This window comes from Arachis ipaensis, chromosome B3 (assembly GCF_059453495.1).
Source record: "Arachis ipaensis isolate K30076 ecotype BB chromosome B3, ASM5945349v1, whole genome shotgun sequence".
Classification (NCBI taxonomy): Eukaryota; Viridiplantae; Streptophyta; class Magnoliopsida; order Fabales; family Fabaceae; genus Arachis; species Arachis ipaensis.
In genome coordinates this window covers 127,763,404-127,786,385 of record NC_142438.1, presented here as the reverse complement: position 1 = coordinate 127,786,385, position 22,982 = coordinate 127,763,404, and the positions used below count along the sequence as shown (strand labels likewise).

Sequence of the window (22,982 nt, the reverse complement as noted above, 5' to 3'; positions counted from 1 at the left end):
GGAGGAGAAGTCCCTGTCGCCGTTCCGTTAACGCTGCCATCACCACCGTCCTGTCTGTGGGGCTTGAGCTCGCGTCGCCGCATTGATTTTCGGCGCCACCGCAGATGAGACTGGAGCAGACACCACCACAGACGAAGAAGAAAGGGGCGCGCGCGGAAGAGGTGAAGCTGTCGCTGTCACCGTCGCGGGTGGGATCGTCGCCGTGCCTGGTTCCCGTTGCGGCTGGACTTCGACCGCCGCCGTTCCTGTTGCCGCCAAGCATAGGTTAGCACTGCCAGAGCTCCTGCCACCATGGGGACCGTGAAAGGAGGAAGGAGAAGTTGTTTCCGTTACAGCCACTCCCGGAGGAGAAGTCAACCGCGCCGCCGCGCCTAGCTGCCGGAAACGCCATTGCTGTCGCTAGACGGCTTTGTCGGTAAGGATTTTTAAGCTGGTTCTCCTTTCTGTTGAGCTTCTGGGAACTTCATTGTCGCTGCATGTTGTTCAGGTCCCTGCTGCCGCTTGAGGTGGCTGCCGGGCTGCAGCCGAACCGGTTCGGAGACCGTCGCTATTCGGTTCAGCCATTCTCCCTCGGTCTTGGTAAGCGTTTTGGTTCGAGGAGCCTTTTGTCGCTGTTCTGATAATTTCGGCTGAGGCGTTGTAGCGTTATTTGTCACAGGGTTGTATATCGATGCTTGCGCGTCGTGCTCGGTGTTCGCGGCTGCTTCGTTTCGCTAACTCAGTAAGTAATTTATGTTTCGAAAAGCCTCGCGTTAGTATTCGGTTGTGTTTGGTTAATGAATATGAGTTTTGGTAACGTGGGGTCATTCCTGATTGTTATATGCTGCAATTAGTGTTGCTATGGTTACCGCGGGAGTATCTTAGAGCCGAGGTTGCGGTTGTTGGTGATCCCGGTTTAAGAGAGGAGGTTCCTGTGAAGCGTTTGGGTTATGGAATTGCGTTCTAAGGTAGGGGCGCTTTCCGAAAACTACAGTTTATTATTGGAATTATTACATATGGATACTGATGTGAGATATGGTGTAATTAGTGATTGTATCTGCCTTATGTATTATTTGATTGACTCGAATGATTATGGATGTTGGCTTGGCTGAATTGTTGTGTGGCTTGTGAAATGTAATGTTTGAAGTTGATTCTTTAAATATTTGAAATGAGTTTAATCCGTTGAGGATTGGTTTGAATTGAGTCAATTATTTTGATGATGTGAAAGATAGAATGCTCTTGAAATTCAGCCTGGGTTGCTTTAATTGCTCTGGTTTTGATAAATGATTTATTGCTGAACCGATTCTTTAAAGCTTTACAAATGAGTTAAATCGGTTGATATTGAGTTGATTTTTGAAATGGTTTCCTAGAGGTATGCCATTGAGGCGACTGTTGGATTTAGCTTGTTTTGAATTGATTTCTGGTTTTGAGCTGTTGAAAAGGAATGAGAAACGGTTTAGTTGGGACCCGAACCGGGTGGCAAAAGTCCAAGTTTTAGGGGAGGTGCTGCCGAAATTTCTACAAAATCCTACTCTTGTTTGTAAAGTTATTTAAAAAGGGTTGGATTTGAGAAATTGTATTAATTGATTTATTAAGAGAATATTTATGTTTTCAAGCTTAATCTATTTAATGAACTTTATGCGTTGAGTTCAGCTTATTTAGAAACGAACTATTTGTACAGTTTGAATCACTGAAGGAAAGAATGATGCTCTAATATTGATTTCAATATAAAAAGGAGCTTTTAGTGATTTTAAAGGAATTTAGACTTTTGATTGAGTAATCAAGTTTGAGGCATTTTGGAAGAGTTAGAAAAATGGGTTCCAAAAAGAAACCTGAAAGTGGTTTGATTCAAATGAACCGGTTCCGTTTCAAATGAGTTGATTTTTGGACCGAGTTGGAACTTGTGATTTTGTATGATCGGTTTCATAATAAATTCAGTTTTATTTACTTGAACCGGGAATCTATGATTTTAAAGGTTTCAATGAATTTTAAGGAATTTATATAAGTTGACCTTCCCTAAAGACTTGGGACTCTGCCGAGGAACCTTGTTATAAAATCCCATTGTGGGATGGGCGATTTTGATTGTTCCCAAATTGAATCTTTAACTTCCCATGGTTTTGGAAGTCTTGGAATGAGGATGCTGAGAGCGGCTTTGTTTTAAAAAGGGAACTCACTTTGAGTAAATTTGGCTTATGAGCCTGAGATGATTTGAGAAACGAGATTTCTAAAGCCAAGGCTGAAAAGAGTTGAAACTTGATTTCAAAGTGAAATGAATTGAGAAAATGATTTATGGCTTAAATGCTGATTTCATAAATCTGATGATTTTGAATGGTGGAAGTGCTGTTTTATTATGAGCCGGAATGGCTATGTGTGATTATGAATATTGACTGGTTTTGGATTGAACCGTGAGCCGGAATGGCTGTGTGTGATTATCAATATTGATTGGTTCTGGATTGAACCGTGAGCCGGAATGGCTGTGTATGATATGAATATTGGCTGGTTCTGGAATGAATCGTGAGCCGGATGGCTGAGATGGATGTTGATCCATGGATGAGATTGATTGCATGTTTATGCTGAATCATTGATAAATGTGAATGTTGCACTTCCACTATCTGAGATACGAGTTTCCCTGGGTAGTAGCAGTGGCTAGCCACCACGTGCTCCAGGTTGAGACTTGATACTCTGTTGACCCTATGTCGTAAGTGTGGCCGGGCACTGTGAAAGCCCCGGATGAGCTCGCCCCCATAAATATTCACCAGTGACGGTGATGGATAAATATTCACCAGTGACGGTGATGGATAAATATTCACCAGTGAGGGTGATGGATATGGATCATGATTATGATCAAGTTTATGATGAGTATAACTCGAGTTGGGGATGCACGACAGAGGGACAGTCCAATGGTTAGCTACCAGGACTTGTCGGGTTGGCTCTATAACCGACAGATGATATCATCAGCCACTAGGGACAGGCATGCATCATATGCATTTGTGTGACATTGGTTGGGTGTGCATATTATACTTGGTTTGCCTATGTGATTAATTGCTAACTGTTCTACTTGTAATAACTGTTTGTTTGTGCTTGAACTTCCTATCTGTGTTTGCATCTGGGACTCTGTTGGATTGAGGTGATTGGTTGTTGGTTGGATTGTTTGGGCCTAGGGCCGTGGTTGGAAAGAGATGAACTGACGGTTGATTCCGGTTTGTGTTTCTGGTTTGGAATAAAATATGAAAGGCTATTTTGGTTTCGCTTAGATAAACCGCTTTGAAAGGCTTTTGAGTTTTTGAGAATTGAACGGTTCTTCTTTCTGAAAAGATTTCCGACTTTACTTTCATCGTAAACCGTTGTTTTTGAAAAGAGGCATAAGACGGTTATGAATCACTGGTGCGATTATCTTCATGTATCCTATTACAGTAATTCCCAAAAACCCTCTACTGAGAACCCTTTCGAGGATGATGTTCTCACCCCCCTACATTTTTCCCCTTTCAGGATATGAGCGCAGAAGTTACGAAGAGCTTATTTAATTGTTGTTGTGATGCTCTATATTGTTTTAGTTATGGTTTATTGTACCCTCGCCTTTATCTTGATATAATCTGTAAGAGGGATAGGAATTGTATTGGATTCTGTTTGTAATATTATTTATATATGTGTATGTATATATATGGATGTACTCTTTATGAGTTTTTGTAAGTTGTATGGTATTTATGGATGTACGTTATCGAACGAAAGTATCTTTGGGAGCGGTATTGCGGTTTAAAGTTTTAAACAGGCTCATATTTTAGTATTAAATAGTATAAGTGTCGTCGTAATGCCCGAGCTATCAGAGTTGCGCAGCCGGAAGCGTGGGCTTTGGTATTTAGGGTGTTACACCTACTAATAATGGTAAGGTGAACACTTATACATGCAGTTATCTTTACGTAAAATTAATATTTAAAAATTATTATATAATTTAATAAATTTGATTAAATTATTATCTAACAATTTTTTAACTATTAAACTTCAGATTGCATGTAAATATATTATATATTTATATCTATTATACTTTACTAATCTTATAACCAAAATGTGACACATATCATTCTCTCATTATAATTGAAATCAAATCTTTTTCTCCAAAATTAAAGATTTCTCTCCTCCTCTCTCCCTTTCTCTATCTCCCACATTACTTCGCCCACTTTATCTCTCTTATATATCGTTATCAATGACTAATTATAAATTTAACAATAAAAATGCGTAACATGACATTTTCTAATTACAATTAAAATTAAAATATTAAAATTAAAATTTTAAATTTAAATTTAAATATAGTTATATTCAAGGTTCTGAAAACCGGATCGGACCGGTCGATTCGACCGGTTTAACTGCGAACCAGCGATGTAAGCGGTTTGGTCCCCCTTTAATAATCGTTAGGAAAAAAACCGGAATAAAACCGGTGAACCGGTCTAAAACCGGCTGGTTGGGCCGGACCGGTGACCGGCCGGTTTTTATAAAACAGGAGAACGACACCGTTTTTAGTTGTAAAAAAAAAGGTAACCCCAACCCGGTTACCACTCGAGAACCCCCCTTTCTTCCCCCATGCCCATTCACTCTTCTCAGTCTCACACCCTCACAGTGAAGTAGTGAACCCTAGCTTCCCAAATCCCAGCCCAGTAGCCACCGCCGTCGTCGGGGTACTCAGCTCGTCATCGCCACCACTCGAGAACCCCCCTTTCTTCCCCCATTCACTCATCTCAGTCTCACACTCACACTCTCACAGTGAACCCTAGCATTCTGAAATCCCAGTGCAGTAGCCACTGCCGTCGCCGGGGTTCTCAGCTCGTCATCGCCACCGCCGTCGCCTGGCCTCTCAGCTCGTCATCAGCACCGCTGCTTCGTCTTCGCTGGGCTCTCGTCTCAGCTCGTCGTCAGCACCGTCGCTGGTCTTCGCTTCGTCAGCACCCAGGTGAGTGACTCCTCTGTTTCATCTTCTCTGTTTCATCGTCTATGTTAGAATGTATGGTTCTGATTCAGTGATTCCAGAACGCCTAATGTTGATGAATACTTGTATTTGAATTCTGATTCAGTGATTCCAGAACGCCTAATTTGTTAGAATATTGATGAATACTTGTATTTGAATGGCTGAATTCTGCTTTGTATTTGAAAACTTGAATGGCTGAATGCTATAGGCTGTAGGCAGAATTGCCTTGTGTTGAATGGCTGAATGCCTGAGGCAGATATGGCTGAATTGCTCAATGGCTCGATTGCTCTGTTAGTTTACTGATGGCTCTGTTAGTTTGTTATCTGGTTTACTAGTTGCTGATGGCTCCTACTTTTTTTGTTCAAATTTGCTAATGGCTTTGTTTTGTAGTTGCTGATTTTACTGGGTGAAGATTTAGTGTTTTGGAATGTTTCATAATGTGCTAAATGCTTAATGCTGTAGGCAGATTTTAGTGTTTTGTAGTTGCTGGTTTTGCTGGTTTTGGAATGTTGAATGCTGGTTTTGCTGAAATGTTTTGGCCACTAGAGCTTCTTTGATCAACTTCTGCTGAGAATATGCTCTACACAGGTCTATGATCAGAGAATCTTGACTCCCCACGAACGTAAGATAATTGGTGAAGACCTCTCCCATGCCCTAAGATTCTATCACACCTTGAGAAAAAAAGCATGCATTATTTTGATTGTTTTGTATTTCCATTAACGACTTCTCGGATTGATACAGGTGATGGTGGTAAGAACTAAGAACACTGCCATGCTGGAGTTCTCTTTTGTTTTGAATGTCTTCCATCTCCTGCATACCTGCCTGAGTTGTTTGAATACTTGTATGTGGGAGGGAAGTATATTTTCCATTTGTTCCATCCTTCGAATACTCGACCTTGCCTCTGCTCTATTCGCAGCTGAAAGCAAAAGATATCAAATGATGAGTAAGGTAAGATTTGAGAAAGGAGCAATGGGGAAAAAGAAAGCAACATACTTGGTCATTCTCTAACAAGTCCTTCCGGTTATGCATCTCAACAAGAGCTTTCGCTGCACGATAAGAAAGGGCTACCCGATAATTTAAATCCCCCAGCCAAATTATTCGGCTACACAAGTTAAACCAAAAGACTAATGATAGGATCATAGAGGTGAAGAGCTTACTCATGTTCCAGAATTGTCTGAGGTGAATACTAGTCGCTGGTGCCTTGGACAAGGGGAAACCTTGTCTTTCTCAGAAAAAAAAAAGAAACTCACAAGAACATCTTGAGGTTTTGATGATTGATAAATCTTTATGTTGACATTTAATATTTGATATTTCTTTATACTATTTAACTTGAGTTTGTATATTAATAAGAGTATATGAATTTGATTAATGACATTTAATGTAGTTTTTAAATTTGAAAATTATTTTAATATTTATATTATACTATAATTATATTTTAGAATGTTTATTTATAATTTATTTATTATTTTATTTTAAAACAGTTTTTTCGGTTGAACCACCGGTTAAACCGGTTGGACCAGTGAACCAATGAACCAGTAACTAGAGCGGTTTGATGACCGGTCCGGTTTTTCGAACCTTGGTTATATTATATTATTAATTTAACAACCAAAATGTGTCAGTGACATTCTCTTACTAAAACTGAGATGAAATATTTTTTTTCAAAATTAGTAAACTCCCATTCTCCATCCTCTTATCTATCTCTCTCCCGTTCTCTATTTCTTTTTATCCTTCTTACTCTATATAATAGATAATTTATATTTTATATTACTAATTTGACAAACTAAAATATGTCATAGAATATTTTTTCATCTCAAGTAAAATAATTTTTTCAAAATTAACAAACTCTCTCTCTCCTTGGTCTTCTTCTTTATTTTTTTTCTCTCATTCTCTATCTCTCTTTATCTTTCTATTCTACAAAAAATAAAATTAATAAAATAATATAGTTTAAATAAATTCATAAAATTTTAAGAAATATATTAAATTTAAAATTAAATATAACTAAAAAATAATTCTGTAATATTATTCACATAAAATATATTATTATATGCATACTTTTTTAAGATTTTATATTTATTTTTAAATTTTTACCATTATCTTTCTAATTTATATTCTCACTTCTCTTCTTTCAAATATTTATTTTATATAATATATATATATATATATATAATTTAAAAAATACTAATATTATGATTAATAATTAGAATCAAATTTTAATTGTTTAAAAATTAATTTTGGGTTAATTTTATAACTATCGATATAATTTTTTATACTAATTATACTTTTATATACAGAGAGAAAAATATTATTTTTAAATAATAAGTATAAAAACTGATTATTTTTATTTGTGCAACAGACTTAACATATAATTAAATATAAAAGTATGCACATTAAATTATTTTAAATTTTAAATAATAAATGTTAAAATTAATTATTAGTAAAAATTTAAATTCTTTCACATGAAAATTATAACTAGAATAATTATTATTTGTTTTTTTACCTACGAAGATTTTGATTTTTTTTAGCGAACAGAGACTTTTGTCTCCTACGTGCATTTTGTAAAAGTAGTTTGATTTCATAAATTTTTTGTGCCATAATCTATAATATTAGAACAAATTAAAACTGACGTAATTTTAAAAGATTTATATTTCCGTAATGTTATTATGGACAAAAATACTAATTTCTTTCTACTTATAATACCTTCTAATTCAAAATTCAATTTGTATTACCTCTAACTAGGGTTGGCAAACGGACTTAAACCTGTCGGGTCGGCCGCATAACCCGCCAAAAAGTTGGGTCAAGCTGGAAAATGGGGACCACCAAAGAACAAAAGCCTGCCTAACCCGCACCGCTTAAACCGCAGGTTTCGGCAGGGCGGAGCGCGCTTCCTTGTCGAACTTTATTTTTTTGGCAAGGGGTATTTTTATAATTTTTTTGCCAAAATCCAACTTCTCCCAACCCAACTTACAAGAGTGTGAAGATGAAAATTGAGTATTTTGGATTATGTTTATGTTGCTTTGGAGACAATATTTATAATTATGTTTTGGATTATGTTTATTTTGCTTTGAAGAGAATATTTATAATTATGTTTTGGATGGAAACTTGGTTTATAATTATATTTATTAGATATTTATAATTATAAAGACTTTAATGTTTGTGAATATAAAAAATATAATTTTTTTATATCTTTAGAAATTATAAATTTATTAATATGGTTGTGAAATTATATATATTATTTAGTAATTAATGGTAAAAAAAATGAGGAGCTTTAGCGGGTTTAGCCCGCCAGCCCGCCAACTCATAGTTAGATGGAGTGGGGTGGGATTTTAGGACCGCCCTAGGCGGACCAACCCGCCAAAGAGCCAGCTTTTGACGGCACGGGACGGGTTTTCCCGCTTGCCACCCCTACCTTTAACTATTAAGCAACAACACACAAGACGATTACCGTTTATTAAACACAATTATTTGAGAGTAATTATTTTTAAATTAATTGCAGATAACAATTGACAACTAATTCATCATCGATTATATGATTTTATCTGATTCTTTTTATCAGGATAATTATCCAAATCAGTTCTCAAAAATTTTAAAAACAAGCATTTTAGTTTTTTAAAAAAAATTAATACATAAATCAATTGTAAGATTTTATTTCGGCAAACAAATCAGTCTTCAGTTTATTTCTTGACAGAATAATTATCCAAATAAATCCTCAATAATTTTAAAAGCGGATATTTTAGTCCCAAAAAATTAATATACAGATCAATTCCTAATTTTTTTTATCAGACATAGCAGTCCTCTGTACATGTTACTTTTACTATATGTCAATTTTTATTATTATTAGCTTAACTTTATGCATGCGGATGATGACACTAGCATGTTGATACACTTTTTTGTTGGAAACAGGTAAGGTGAATAATGATGCTTTGAAATTTGAATATTTTTTTAATATAAACATAATTTTTAAAGTAGGACATTGTCGGATTCTTGTTGACAATTTGATATTATGCATATGAAATTAAGTTGCAAATTTGACACACTTTTTTTTGTTAACATGATTTTTGTACACATTATAAATAATTAAAAAATAATATGTGTTTTTGTATGGATACATGGAGGGAGAGCTCAGTCTTTGGGAGTCGACGCCGAGCTATTATCTTCGGTGCTGACCTTTAAGCCTTATGATAATCCGAGCTTTACTCCAAGAGGGTGTCCAATCGCGTAGAGCTTTGAGTAAGAAACAGGGGGGAGTGTACCTGCAAAGGCACTCCGAAGCTTAAGTTAGTATTGAGAATTCAATGTGTCTTTAGGATAGAAGATCATACCTTTTTATAGGTGATAGTGTTTAAATCGGTTATGTTCCTGCTTTATTGCCTGTATTAAAGAGCAATAATAAGGGTTTGGACATTTCACTTTTGTGAAGCAGTCCGTTAAGCTGATTTGTAACGTTACTTTTTAATAAATGACATTGATTGCTGATTAGTAACTGTAACGCCGATTAATAACGTAAATTGCCGAGTAATGACTGAAATGCTGAACTATAACGCCAATTATTTGGGTCATAATGTGAATAATGCTGAGTTATGAATGATAAAGCCAATTTATGAATAATGCCGAACTATCTCCAATCTGCTTCCTGTGTTATACTTAAGACTTGTGTTAGTTCAATGCTTGGCTTAAGTAGTGTTGACTGATAAAGTGATGACCCATTTGGTTGAGTGTTGGCAAGTTTAGACAGAATGTCAGCTCGGCCATTACTCTCCTTTGGTATGTGCTGTATTTTATATTTAGAAAATTTTAAAAGTAAATTTTGTACGACATCCAGGTATTTAGAAAGCAAAGGGTCCTTAACTTGGTATAAGTTGTTTACTTGTTAGACGATAAGCAAGGAGTCGCAATATACCTTAAGTTCGGTGATGTTTAGGTCGGCCGCGAGTCTAAGGCTGGCAATTAGTGCTTCATACTCACTTTGATTGTTGCTTGCTTTAAATGAGAAGTTGAGGGAATGTTCGGTGACATTGCCACGGCCATCGTCAAGTATGATACCTGCTCCACACCCTTGTGGGTTGGAGGACCCGTTGACGTATAAAGACCATTCGATGTAGTCTTCAGTTGTACTTGGTATTGAGAATTCGACAATAAAGTTGGCCAAAAACTGGGATTTAATGGATGCTCGTCCTTCGTACGTGATATCGAATTCTGATAGCTCCACTGACCATTTTACTAGTCGGCCAGCCAGTTCAGGTTTCTGCAGGACTTGCCGCAAAGGTTGATCTGTTCGAACATGGATTTCATGGCTCTGAAAATATGGTCGGAGTCTTCTGGCTGAGAAGACAAGGGCGAGGGCCAGTTTCTCAATGCTCGGGTATCGAAGCTCGGCGTTTTGTAAGGTTTTGCTGGTAAAATAGATCGGGAATTGTTTCTTTTCTCTTTCTGCGACAAGGGCGGAGCTTATAGCCTAGTTAGTGACAGAAAAATATAAAAATAATGGCTCTCCTTGTAGGGGGTTTATAAAATTGGTGGTTTTGAAAGAGTTTCCTTGATGGTTGTAAATGCTTGTTCGCATTCATTAGTCCATTGGAAAGCTTTTTTGTTTTTTAAAGTCTGGAAAAAATATGAGGATTTAGAAGCTAGGCAAGGTAAGAATCTAGAAAGTGCAGCAAGTCTCCCTGTTAACCGTTGGACTTCCTTGATGGTGTGTGGACTTGTCATGTCTAAAATAGCTCGGCATTTTTCTGGATTTGCCTCAATATCTCGGCTAGTGAGCATGAAGCCGAGAAATTTGCCGCTTTGAACACCGAATGCACACTTTTCGGGATTTAACCGCATGTTGTATTTTCTTAGCTGTCCGAAGATTTCTGTGAGGTCATCAAGGTGATTTTTGCCGATCTTTGTCTTGGCGACCATATCGTCGACGTAGACCTCAATGTTTCTGCCGATTTGTTTGCTGAAGATTTTGTCCATTAGACGTTGATATATTGCACCTGCATTCTTAAGACCAAATGGCATGACCTTATAACAATAGTTTCCATATTCAGTAATAAAGGCTGTCTTATTTTGATCGGATGGATGCATTTGGATCTGGTTATAACCAGAATATGCATCGATAAAACTGAGTTTTTCGAAACCAGAGGCATCATCAACTAAAAAATCAATAGAGGGTAAAGGGTAGGAATTTTTGGGGCATGCTTTGTTGAGATCGGTGAAATCAACACACATGCGCCATTTACCGTTATGTTTTTTAACCATGACGATGTTCGCCAGCCATGTTGTGAATCTGATTTCTCGGATGAAGCCCGCATTGATGAGCTTCTTGGTTTCTTCTAGGGAAGCATGTTTTCGGTCGTGGCCGAGATTTCTATAGGTCGGACAGATGGATCTAACGCTAACTTGTGTGATATGATGGATGGGTCGATGCCTGGCATATCAGCTGGGGTCCAAGCAAACAGGTCGGCATTTTGTTGTAAGAATGCTCGGAATGATAATTTTTCTTCTAAGGATAATGTTGAGCCGACGTATGTGAATTTGTCCGTGTTTTCTGTGAGATAGATTTTATCTAGGTCTTCTGTTGGGGTTGGCCTTTCTAGTGTTCCTGCTCTGGGATCAAGGTCGGCCAGCATGTGTTGGTCGTTCGTGTTGCCGATATTGTGAACCTGGGCTTTTGTGTTATGGTTAGGTCTTTTGAGACTATTGTTGTAGCACTCCCGGGCTTCTCAGGCATCACTGTGAATGGTTGCAATTGTGTTGTCCTGCAAAGGGAACTTAACACAAAGATGAATTATAGATACTATAGCGCCGAATCTATTTAAGAAAGGTCGGCCAAGTATTAAATTATAGGGACTGAAGCAATCAACAACTAAGTATTGAATGTCTGAAGTTTTTGACGAGGGAAACTTACCGAGTGTGGTTTGTAACCATACAGAGCCCATAACCGGGACTCGCTCACCTGAGAATCCTACCAAGTCACCAGTGGAAGGTTGGATGACAATATTGCTTAGTTTCATTTTCTAGAATGTTGAGTAAAAGAGAACATCGGCGCTGCTGCCTGGGTCGAGCAACACCTTTTTAACTAGGAGATCTCCGAGCTGTAGGGAGATTACGACCGGATCATCCAGATTTGCTACGCTGTTGTCATGATCGGCTGTCTGGAATGTTATCTGTGGAGATGTCGGCAGAGGCTGCTGTTGACTTTGATCGGCGTTAATGGAAAGTATAGCTCGGTAAGATCTTTTTCTTGCCGAGCTTGTGGCTCCGCCACCTGCAAAACCTCCGGAAATACAGTTAATTATACGTGTTGGTAGTTCAGGATGGCTATTGTTCGGTCGGTCTCTATCTCGGCCATGTTGTGTAACCGAGCTTTGGTCTCCTGAAGGAGGTGTTCGCCGCTGCATGTGGTCGCTGATGTATTTGTCTAGGTGACCCTGGCGAGCTAGTCACTCCAGCAGGTCTTTGGCGATGACGCAGTCGTCGCTATTGTGTCCGTGCTTCTGGTGGAAGGAGCAGTATTTTGATCGGTCAGTGCCTTTTGAATCTGGGTAACTGCCAGCCTTTCTTGGTGGCTTGATTAATTTTGAATTCAAGATCTCCTTGATGATATCATCGCGCTTGGTGTTGAATTTGGTGTAGGTCTCATATCGTGGAATTGGTTTGAAATTCTTCTTGCTGTCCCGTGTTTTGTCGTCGTCTCTATAGTGAGGCTTTTCTACTTTCCGAGCTTGTTGGAGTTCTTCGATGTCGATCTGTCCTTTAGCTTTTTCATGGAACTCGGCCATAGTTTTTGGTTTGGCCACAGCAATAGTTTCCTGGAATTTTTCTGGTCGTAATCTGCTTTTTATGGCGTGTAGCTCCACCTGGGGATGGAGGTCGGGTATACTTATGGCTATCTTTGTGAAGCGCGTCATGTAGTCTTTGAGGCTTTTGTGCTAGCGTTGCTTGACTGTGTTCAGGTAATCGGAGTCATGTAGATAGATGGCCGATCCAGCGAAGTGCTCCTCAAAGGGTTTTGATATGTCTCGAAATCGAGAAATGGAACCTACAGGCAAAGAACAAAACCAATCAAGTGCAGGACCGTCTAAGTAAGATGGAAAACAACGACATAAAACTTTATCAGATGCACCATTTACTATCATTATGGAGGTGAATTTCTTGATGTATTTCTTCGGATCACCTAACCCATCATAGGGAGTTAGGGTGGTCAGCAGAGTAAACCTTCGGGGTAGCACGAAGTTCATCACCTCCGCCGTGAATGGTCCAGGGGAGCTTTCCTGATCGTCATTCTCTATGTCTTTCTGAGCTTCCTCATTATGTTCGGGTTGCTCTTCTTCCTGTCGAGCAGTGTCTGAGACATGTGTTGGCCCTGACTGCTGCTCGGCTTCTTCTGTCCATTCTTACCGGTCATTGTTTTCGGTTCGAGTGTTATTCAAGTTGGCAATTTGATTTGCCATTCTTTGGTTCTCCTCGGTCACGGCTTGCCACAACTCGGTCACCATCCGGAGCAATTCGGATGGTGTGGGTGGAGGTTGTTCAGCCATGAGTTCAAACGGGAACCTCGAGGCCAATGATATATGGAGAGGTTTATATTTTCGTCCCCACGGTGGGCGCCAATTGTTCTTGTATGGATACCTGGAGGGAGAGCTCAGTCTCTGGGAGTCGACGCTGAGCTATTATCTTCGGTGTCGACCTTTAAGCCTTATGATAATCCGAGCTTTACTCCAAGAGGGTGTCCAATCGCGTAGAGCTTTGAGCAAGAAACAGGGGGGAGTGTACCTGCAAAGGCACTCTGAAGCTTAAGTTAGTATTGAGAATTCAATGTGTCTTTAGGATAGAAGATCATACCTTTTTATAGGTGATAGTGTATAAATCGGTTATGTTCCTGCTTTATTGCCTGTATTAAAGAGCAATAATAAGGGTTTGGACGTTTCACTTTTGTGAAGCAGTCCGTTAAGCTGATTTGTAACGTTACTTTTTAATAAATGACATTGATTGATGATTAGTAACTGTAACGCCGATTAATAACGTAAATTGCCGAGTAATGACTGAAATGCCGAACTATAACGCCAATTATCTGGGTAATAATGTGAATAATGTCGAGTTATGAATGATAAAGCCGATTTATGATATTGGATTTGTAATGGCCGGACCAATATGTATGAACCACATGGATGTGTGTAGCGACCCTCAGTTTTAAAAACATAAATATAAATAAGTTATAATTTATTTCATAAATTGGAGTTTTCTATTTTTAGAAATTATTTTATTATCAATAATTGAACTAATTTTATAATTATTTGAATTCAATCAAATTCATATTCTTATATATATATTATGATGAAATATTTTACATAATTAAAACTATGATTCTAGTAATTTATAAGTAATGAAACTTATATGTATATTTTAATTTGAGTAATTGATATTTTAATTTAAAAATAGAGTTTAGTTAATAATATTATTATCGAGTTCGATATCTGCCGATATGAGTAAATATCGGTACTTTTTGCTGAGCTTAGCTTTGCTAATACTTCACCAAATACCTTGCCACCTCTGCTATACGACTTAAGCGTAAGGCTCTGTGTGGTAGGATGTTACATTATGGTATCAGAGCAGTTCGTTCCTGTAGAGCCTGAGGGATGGACTGATTATGCTTCTGGGCTTACTCTGGGTGTGTGTATGTACTATTAGGATATCTGATTGATTTATGTGGCATAAATGTTCATGAGCATGCATTTGGAACTTGAAGCATTAGACTTACAATATTGATACTGATCAACTTGATATCACTTGTTTGGTGTGAACAGGGACCAAATGTCGTCTCGTGGATTTGAACGAGGTATTCGGAGAGGAAATCCCGTAGTTGAACCAATGCAAGGACGTCGAGGTGGAAACTCTAGTGCTAGTACAAGTAAGGTAAGTCGATACTATAGGTCAATGACCCTTACTGATTTCCTCAAGAGTGGTCCACCTCGGTTTAACAAAAATTCCAATGCCCTGGAGGCTGATCAGTAGTTTCGAGAAGTGGAGAGGTTTTTGTACACTCAGCACGTTCCTGAAGTACAGTAAGTGGAGATAGTGACTCATATGTTGGAGGGAGATGCTCAGAATTGGAGGCAAGAGTTGTGTCATACCTTGCAAGTGGAGTTAACAGATGTCCCTTGGAATAGATTCAAGACAGAGTTTTACGGGAGATATTTCTTGCATGCATTTTGCACTGCAAAGGAGTTGGAATTAATGCAGCTAAAGCAAAAGGATATGTTCGTAGCCGACTATACCCGTGAGTTCGACAATCTGTGCCGTTTCTCAAAAACTTGTCAAGGAAATCCAGTCGATTATGAGGAATTGAAGTGTGCTCAGTATGAGAAAGGACTAAGGAGGGATATCTTTAATTACGTGTATCCACAAAATCTAACAAATTTCACTGAGTTAGTTAAGAAGAGCTAGCTCGCAGAAGATTGCTCCATGAAGTGGACACTGCTACAGGAAGGCTTTGGTGAGACTGCTCTAGAGGAGCTGCACAGGGCCGGACTGGGAATGTGCTTTCAATGTAGAGCACCAGGACACATGTTTAGGGATTGTCCGCGTGGGAGAGCCGCAAATGCGGGTTGGCCACAACAAGATCGAGGTAAGTATGATACCGGACGCGTAGGATAGATTTGTTCTGTGTAGAGCTAGGACCCTACTTTCGTTTAGGTTACATAACCGGATATGGAAGTTTAAGACTGGAAAGACTGGACGTAGTTTTGGACTTGGATACGGACCAGGAGTTTAGGCCGATAGAAATATCTCTTTGATAACCAGTTAGGTGTCGAGAGAAAAAGTAAGTTGTGATAGATTTAGTGTCAAAGGCTGAACCAGTTTCGATAGTATTACGTATGATGACACCATTAGAATCGGCAGAACTTAGGAGCTAGATGAAGCGAATATTAGAAGCAATAAACCCGTCGTTCTAATACCAGCCTGCCTTATAACCCTTCTGCATCGAGCCTATCTTGTATCTTCCGCTTTGCGTAGACTTTTAAGCCATAAGAATATCCTGGATTTGCAAACTAAACATGTCAAATATTTCTGTTTTTCTTTGACATGTTTAAGAAGGGAAGTTACGTTAGTATGAATCTTTTCCATTTTATATAAATTTTTGAGGGCAAAAATTTTTGTAAGGTGGGTAGAATGTAGCGACCCTCAATTTTAAAAACATAAATATAAATAAGTTATAATTTATTTCATAAATTGGAGTTTTCTATTTTTAGAAATTATTTTATTATCAGTAATTGAACTAATTTTATAACTATTTGAATTCAATCAAATTCATATTCTTATATATATATTATGATGAAATATTTTACATAACTAAAACTATGATTCTAGTAATTTATAAGTAATGAAACTTATATGTATATTTTAATTTGAGTAATTGATATTTTAATTTAAAAATAGAGTTTAGTTAATAATATTATTATCAAGTTCAATATTTGTCGATATGAGTAAATATCGGTACTTTTTGCTGAGCTTAGCTTTGCTAATGTTTCACCAAATACCTTGCCACCTCTGCTTTATGACTTAAGCGTAAGGCTCTGTGTGGTAGGGTGTTACAATGTGTATGTTAAATTAGTCTAATTATGAAGTAGAAATTCAGTTAGCATTTTGAGTTAATTGATAATTTGATAATCAAGTTGAGATTCAAGTGAAAAATAGGAAAATAACTTTGATTATACTTAATTTCTAGCTATCACATCAAGCTAAGTTATATTAAATACAAAAATATCAAATAGTTTCAACCTTGAATTTCTTATATGTTAAGTTATTATTATTATTGAGTGAATATATATATATAATGCAAATTTTTTTTATATTATAAATACATATATAAGAATCTAATGAATAAATTTATTATTATTTTTGTCCAAAAAAATATAAATAATAATAATAATAATAATAATAATAATAATAATAATTTTATTTTACTTTTTTGATACGATGTAATTATAATACTAATGAATATCACTAAATGCATATTTGGTGATGATGATTGTATGAGCATATCTACTTATAATCTTAGATAGTGCATTCACATGTATATAATTAATATTTGACCCACTTCTTAATGAAAGACATATCTAGCTTAGAGTTAGAGAATACTCAACATAACAAAAATGAAACATACAAACAACAAGACATGAAATTAAACAAACCATAATAATATGCTTTTAATCATAGTTCTAAAAATCGAACCAGATCGACTGGTTCAACCATATTAACTGAAAACCAGTCTCTTAACCGGTTTAGTTGAAGTGAAAAATCGTCTGGCAAAAACTAATGAAAAAACTTATTAAACCGACAGTTAACCGATGAATCGGACAATTTTTATGGTTTATGGTTCAGCCCTAACTACTAGACGACACCATTTTCAGGATTTTTTTTTTAATTTATAAATGAACGGATTTCCCTTTTTCTCTCTCTCAACCCCATAATAACCTAACCCTAAAATCATTTAGAGCTTGTTTGGAATGTTAGGAATTAGAATTCTCTCAAGAGTTTGAATTCTTTTTCTTATTTTAGAACAACTAAAAATGAATTATTTGAATTCCTTTGAGAATTTCAATTCTCATTTTTCCTTCATTTGTAAATTAGACCAAAAGGGGTCTGATTTCTAAATCCACGCATACACTCTTCAAACTTGAATTCTATTCTATTAATATATTATAGTCATTTTAAATTATGAAGTAGAGTTTCAAATAGAAATGAATTCTTTTTTTTTAAAAAAAATAAAATTTTTTTCTCATGTTAAATGGTTTCCAAACAAGCTCTTAACCTCAGAAATCAGAAGTAGGGAAGCCCCAAATTCAAACTTCAGTAGCAGCAGCCAGCGACAATGCCCAACATCCTCATCGTCGCCGAACTCTTCTCCTCAGCTAGAGGGTGTCGCCGTTGCCTCTGGAAGTCGGCCCTCTTCTCGATCCTCCTCTCCTTTACGTTGCGTGATGGACTGATCGGAGGTCTTGGCGTCGCCATCGCGAACAGCTGCTCGGTCATGAACGGTTGCTCGATCCTCTTCAAGCCCGTCCTTTCTCTTCATGGGATATCTTCTCGGAGCCTCACCGTTGCGAATTGATCCTCTTCCAAGTTCACTTTCTATTCGAGCTCACTCTGTCACCGTCCTTTTAAACTTGTGCCTCTGGTAAGTTACTGTTTCTTCAGTTTTAATTCCTAAGATTCTGAGCTAAGTTTGTGTACTAGATTTTACTAATTACTTAATTAGAAGTCTTTGTTAACATTTCTTATGATTCTGAATTTTTAGTCGCTGATGGTTTGAGTTTTGTTATAAGTTTGTATTTTTTATGGTTTAAGTTCATTGTTGTTCATTAATGTAAAGTTAATCTCTATGTATAAGTTTTGTATAAGTTGATTAATAGAAGATATTGTTGAATTTTATTTTTTATTCTGAATTTTTATTGCTACTGTAATGAGTATTAATATATTATTGTTGATTATTTTATTAAAACTTAGGAGTTAATTAAAAAAAATTATTTTGTGAATTTTAATGATAAATTATGAACAAGTTACTGTATAAAATTGTAAAATTTTAAATTATATTAGTTTAAAAATGGTTAAATTTATATATTTAAAATAATATATTAAATTTTTAATAATTTTATTTAATATTTAATTAAATTGGTTGAATTTTAGTTGGACCACTAAACTGTTGAACCCGTCATTTTACTGGTTTATTGGTCAGTTTGGTTCTCACAACCTTGTTTTTAATAATATGAGATTTAGTACATCTCTTTTTGTTGGATTTGGAATTGTGTATATAGTAGGGATGGTTCAATAATATTTTTTTAAAAAAAATATCATATTAGAAATCAAATAGGTTTAACTTAACCTTAAAAGTTAATTTGATTATATTATCTACTAATTTTATTTTTCTAATAAATACTTAAAGGATTTAGTGAGTCTCAAAAAATAGACGGAAGACTATTATGTCTAACGGAAAAAAGATTGATAATTAGTCTATGTATTAATTTTTTTTAAGAGTAAAATATACGCTTTTAAAATTCTTTAAAATTGATTTAGATAATTATTCCACAAAAAATAAACTAGAAATTGATTTATTTGTCAAAATAAAACTTTAAAAATATTTTTGTATATTAATTATTTTTAAAGACGAAAATTTTTGCTTTTAAAATTCTTAGGAGTAATTTGAATAATTACTCTTTTATCATATCTGACATATATACATTGTGTCTGAAAGTTGTAACTTAGCATTTTTAAATATTTTCACTTGATTAACGTAGGTAGATCATGTGTCAGTGTTACCTAATTTCATTCCTTTCATTTCCTATCCTTTTCTTTTGTATGCGGACAAATTCCTTTCAATTCCTATCCTTTTCCTTTGTATGCCGACACATACCACGTTACTATACTTTTTCCTTTTTAATTGCATGTACCATATATGCACTAGAGTAATCAGTAGTATATGGATCTGGATGACACACTGGAGTAAATTCTTTTTCACTCAAAGCACCACATAATAGCAGTAAATTATAGGATACTCCATTATTTATCGTTCTTAAAATTTTATTTTTTATTTTTCAAATAAAGTTTTCCTCCCTTCGTAACATTTACACAAAATCACGAATATAAAGAAGAGGTGAAAGACACAAAAATTTAGTAATTACAAAAAAATATATTGACAATTTTATATAAGTATAGATTATTTATTCGCTAACCTACATAAACTTTAGAGTTATTAACTCAGATAATTGGAGAGTTTTCACAGTATTATATTTTAGGAGTATATATTCTGAACTTTTATAATAACATTTAGAAGAAGAACTAATATCATCACAAAATCAATTTCACACGCAACTTTAGAGTTTTAAGGCATATAAGTGCAACTAGCTTGGTCCTCTCACATAGTGGGTTTATTGTGATGGACCGCAGTACCTAACTACATGAGCCAATTTCACATTTTAAACAAAGTTGAATTATGTATATTGCATAGAAAAGATTATTACATGTGTATGAGTTTAGAATATATCACTTATATGTGTAGTGCTTTAATTTTATATATATATGTGTGTGTTCTTGAGTGAATAATCTGACTATAACTCAACTTCTGGCAGCTAGCATCGAGCTATTATTCTCGACGCCGAATTAAGAGTTTGGAGGTTTGAGCTTTTTGTTTGAGGGGTATATCACGTCATGGAGAAAATAAAATAGGGAAATGTACCTGCAAAAGGTACTTCAATATTTAAGTCAGTATTGGGTATTTGATGTATGTCTTGTCGAAGATAAAATGTCATACCTTTATAGGCGAAGTGAAACAGATCGGTTACACTTCTAGCAATTATTTTCATTGAAGGGTATTAATGTCGTATTAGGTCGTTATGATATTTGTTCAGTGTGAATTTGATTTATGACATTTGAATGTCATAACGTGCGGGGCCGAGTTATAACGCATAAAGTCGATTAATTGTTTTTTGGTTAAGTTTTATCGACCATACCATAGCCTCCAAACTTGGCTTGGCGATGTTTTAATAGAGCAAGTTGAGCTTTTTGATGAGTTATAACTCGACTAGTGTGATGGGTATAGAGCCTCCAGCTCAACATATATACTTTATTAAATATCGTGAAATAATAACTATAAAGGTTTAATTAAATAAAGAAAGTAAAGCATTTAATGTATGATTAGTAGACACGTGTTACCTTTTCAGTTTCCAAGAAGATCTGGATCGTTTGTAGTGTGTGATTTATTTAATGGATTCTAAATTGTTTCATTAACTTGTATGTAGTTACCTTTGAAATTCAAATAGTTTGCTTCATTTGACATTCACCCCGATCGAAACGTCATGAGTAAAATGGGTAAGTTCTCTGGCTCTGTTTATTTTGCTTTCTCCTTTTCTTACTTTTTCTTCTATTGTGTGGGCTCTGTTTGGGATAGTGATAGAGAAGGAAAAAGGGAAGCAAGTACAGAAGTTGGTAGAGGATGGTACATATGAATGGGTCAGTGAAGATGTGAAGATAAGGAGTTCACTTTTCGTTGGTAAAGACAGTGTGAGCCAGATAGATGTTGGAAAGGTAGTGAGATTGGATTCTGGGTTACGGGTTGAATTGTTGCCTTGTTCTAGGTCTGATAGGGTGTTTCATAAGAGAAAAGACTTCTAGTTCTTCTACATGCATAGCTGTGTGTTGGAGGAACTTCGCATTAAGTTACCTTTCACGCAGTTTGAATGCGATATTCTGAAATAGTTGAACTACGCTCCATCACAGTTGCACCCAAATGAGTGGGGTTTTTTTGTGTTGTTTTGAAATATTGATGGATTATTTGGGGGAGAGGCCGACCTTAGAGTTATTTTTCTCGTTCTTCCAGAAAAATGGGGTATGAAAAGGTGGTTGGATAAACTTAAACAGTACACCAGGCTTCTCAGTGTTTAAGTTGTATAAGTCGTCCTTTAAAGACTTTAAGGAGATGTTTTTAAAGGTTTGTACAACCGAGGATATTTTCCCGTTTTATTTGGATGAGAATATGGGTGAACGGTTTCCTTTTTTTTTTTTGGTGCTCTGAACCGCAATAGATTTTAGGCCTAGAGGGAATTTCGCCTAGGAATGAATGTATAACTGAATATTTGATTAAGGCTATTGATAGGAAAGATTTGATTTCTATTTTCGAGCAGTTGCCTTAGGAGGATGATAGGCAATCAGTGATGGATTATTTGGGTAAGAAATTTACAAGGCGCTAAGCATTCTGTGTGTGTTTGCGCTTTTTGACATTTTGATCTTGCTTTTTCAGGTGGTAAATATTCTAGAGTGTCCGCAGCAAGCTTGAGGTCGCGGCTCAAAACTAAGAATCTGGAGAAAGAGGGTTCGTCATCGAATCCTGATAAAGCTACTGTAGAAGGAGAAGTTAATCAGCCTCATCATCGTCGGAGAAAGGTTATTTTTAAGAAAAGAAAATCGGATCATATAGACCTCGAGCTGTCCGAGGATTTAACTGAGAAAGGGAGGGATATTCCCTTGGAGGAAATGAATTCGTTTATTGATAATAAGAAGAGATTACATGGTTTTGTCGAGGATCTTGATGGATCTTCAGTGTGGAGTAAAGAGTTTCCTTTTATGGTCGTTTCGGATGAGGTATGTCAGAGTTCTGCTGATGTGGCTGTGGCTAATAAGGCTGGGGACGTATCTATTGATCAGTTTATGCAAGTGCGCTTGGTACTGTGGTTGTACTTATATGCACTTTTAATGATAATGATTAACATTATGGTCCCTATTTGTTTGATATATTTGTAGGTGGTCGATTTGCATTTGGCCAATCTTGGTCGGAGTCAAGAAATAAAACATAAAAGGATGTTAGAACAGGTGGAGGAACCGAGCAAGTTGAGGGAAGAGCTTTCCATGAAAAAGGTTAAATCTTGGATCTGAAAAGTAAGCTATTAAAGAAGGAGGAAGAATTGAAGCTAATGGAGGGGAATATCAGAAAGAGTCCGAGTTGTTAAAGAAAAAAGAGGAAGAATTGGCCAAAATAAAGACCAGGTGGCTAATGTTACTGTAAAGCTGAGTGAGTTTGAGAAAAACAAGCAAACAGAAATACTGGATGCCTTTGTGGAAGGATTTGAACGTGCTACTGATCAAGCCAAATTTTTTGCTCTTGACCGAGATTTTGCTTTGACAGATCCAGCAAAGATTGTTCGAGACGGAAATTTAGTTGATGATGAAAAATGTGCAAAAGATGGGGAATGATAATTTAGGTCATGATGCATGACTTGTAGTTTTTATTTTGAAATTTCTATTACCAACTTTTAGGATGATGATGACTGTTTATATTCTGTCAAGTGTGATTTTGGCTTCTATTTGACTATTTGGTTGTTTATATTTGTGTAGAATATTTGGAATTTGAACTTGTTTATCGATTTGGTATATGAGAGACAATGCATGAGTGTTGTCTGCTTTTGATTTTCTGATTGTGAGTATTTGATTGTGGACTATCGTTGATGATAGTAGAATATCAGTTCCCACAAATGGTTCAATAAGTGGGTTATTTTAATGATAGTAATAG

At 36.2% G+C, this 22,982-nt stretch overlaps 1 protein-coding gene and 1 pseudogene across 1 annotated transcript in view; one reads left to right on the top strand and one right to left on the bottom strand.

The window, feature by feature from the left end:
* Positions 1-22,982, bottom strand: part of LOC107631143 (RNA cytidine acetyltransferase 1) — a 568,507-nt gene that overhangs the window by 398,607 nt on the left and 146,918 nt on the right. The window lies entirely within an intron of this gene.
* On the top strand, positions 14,735-22,666 carry LOC148572406 (uncharacterized; annotated as a pseudogene).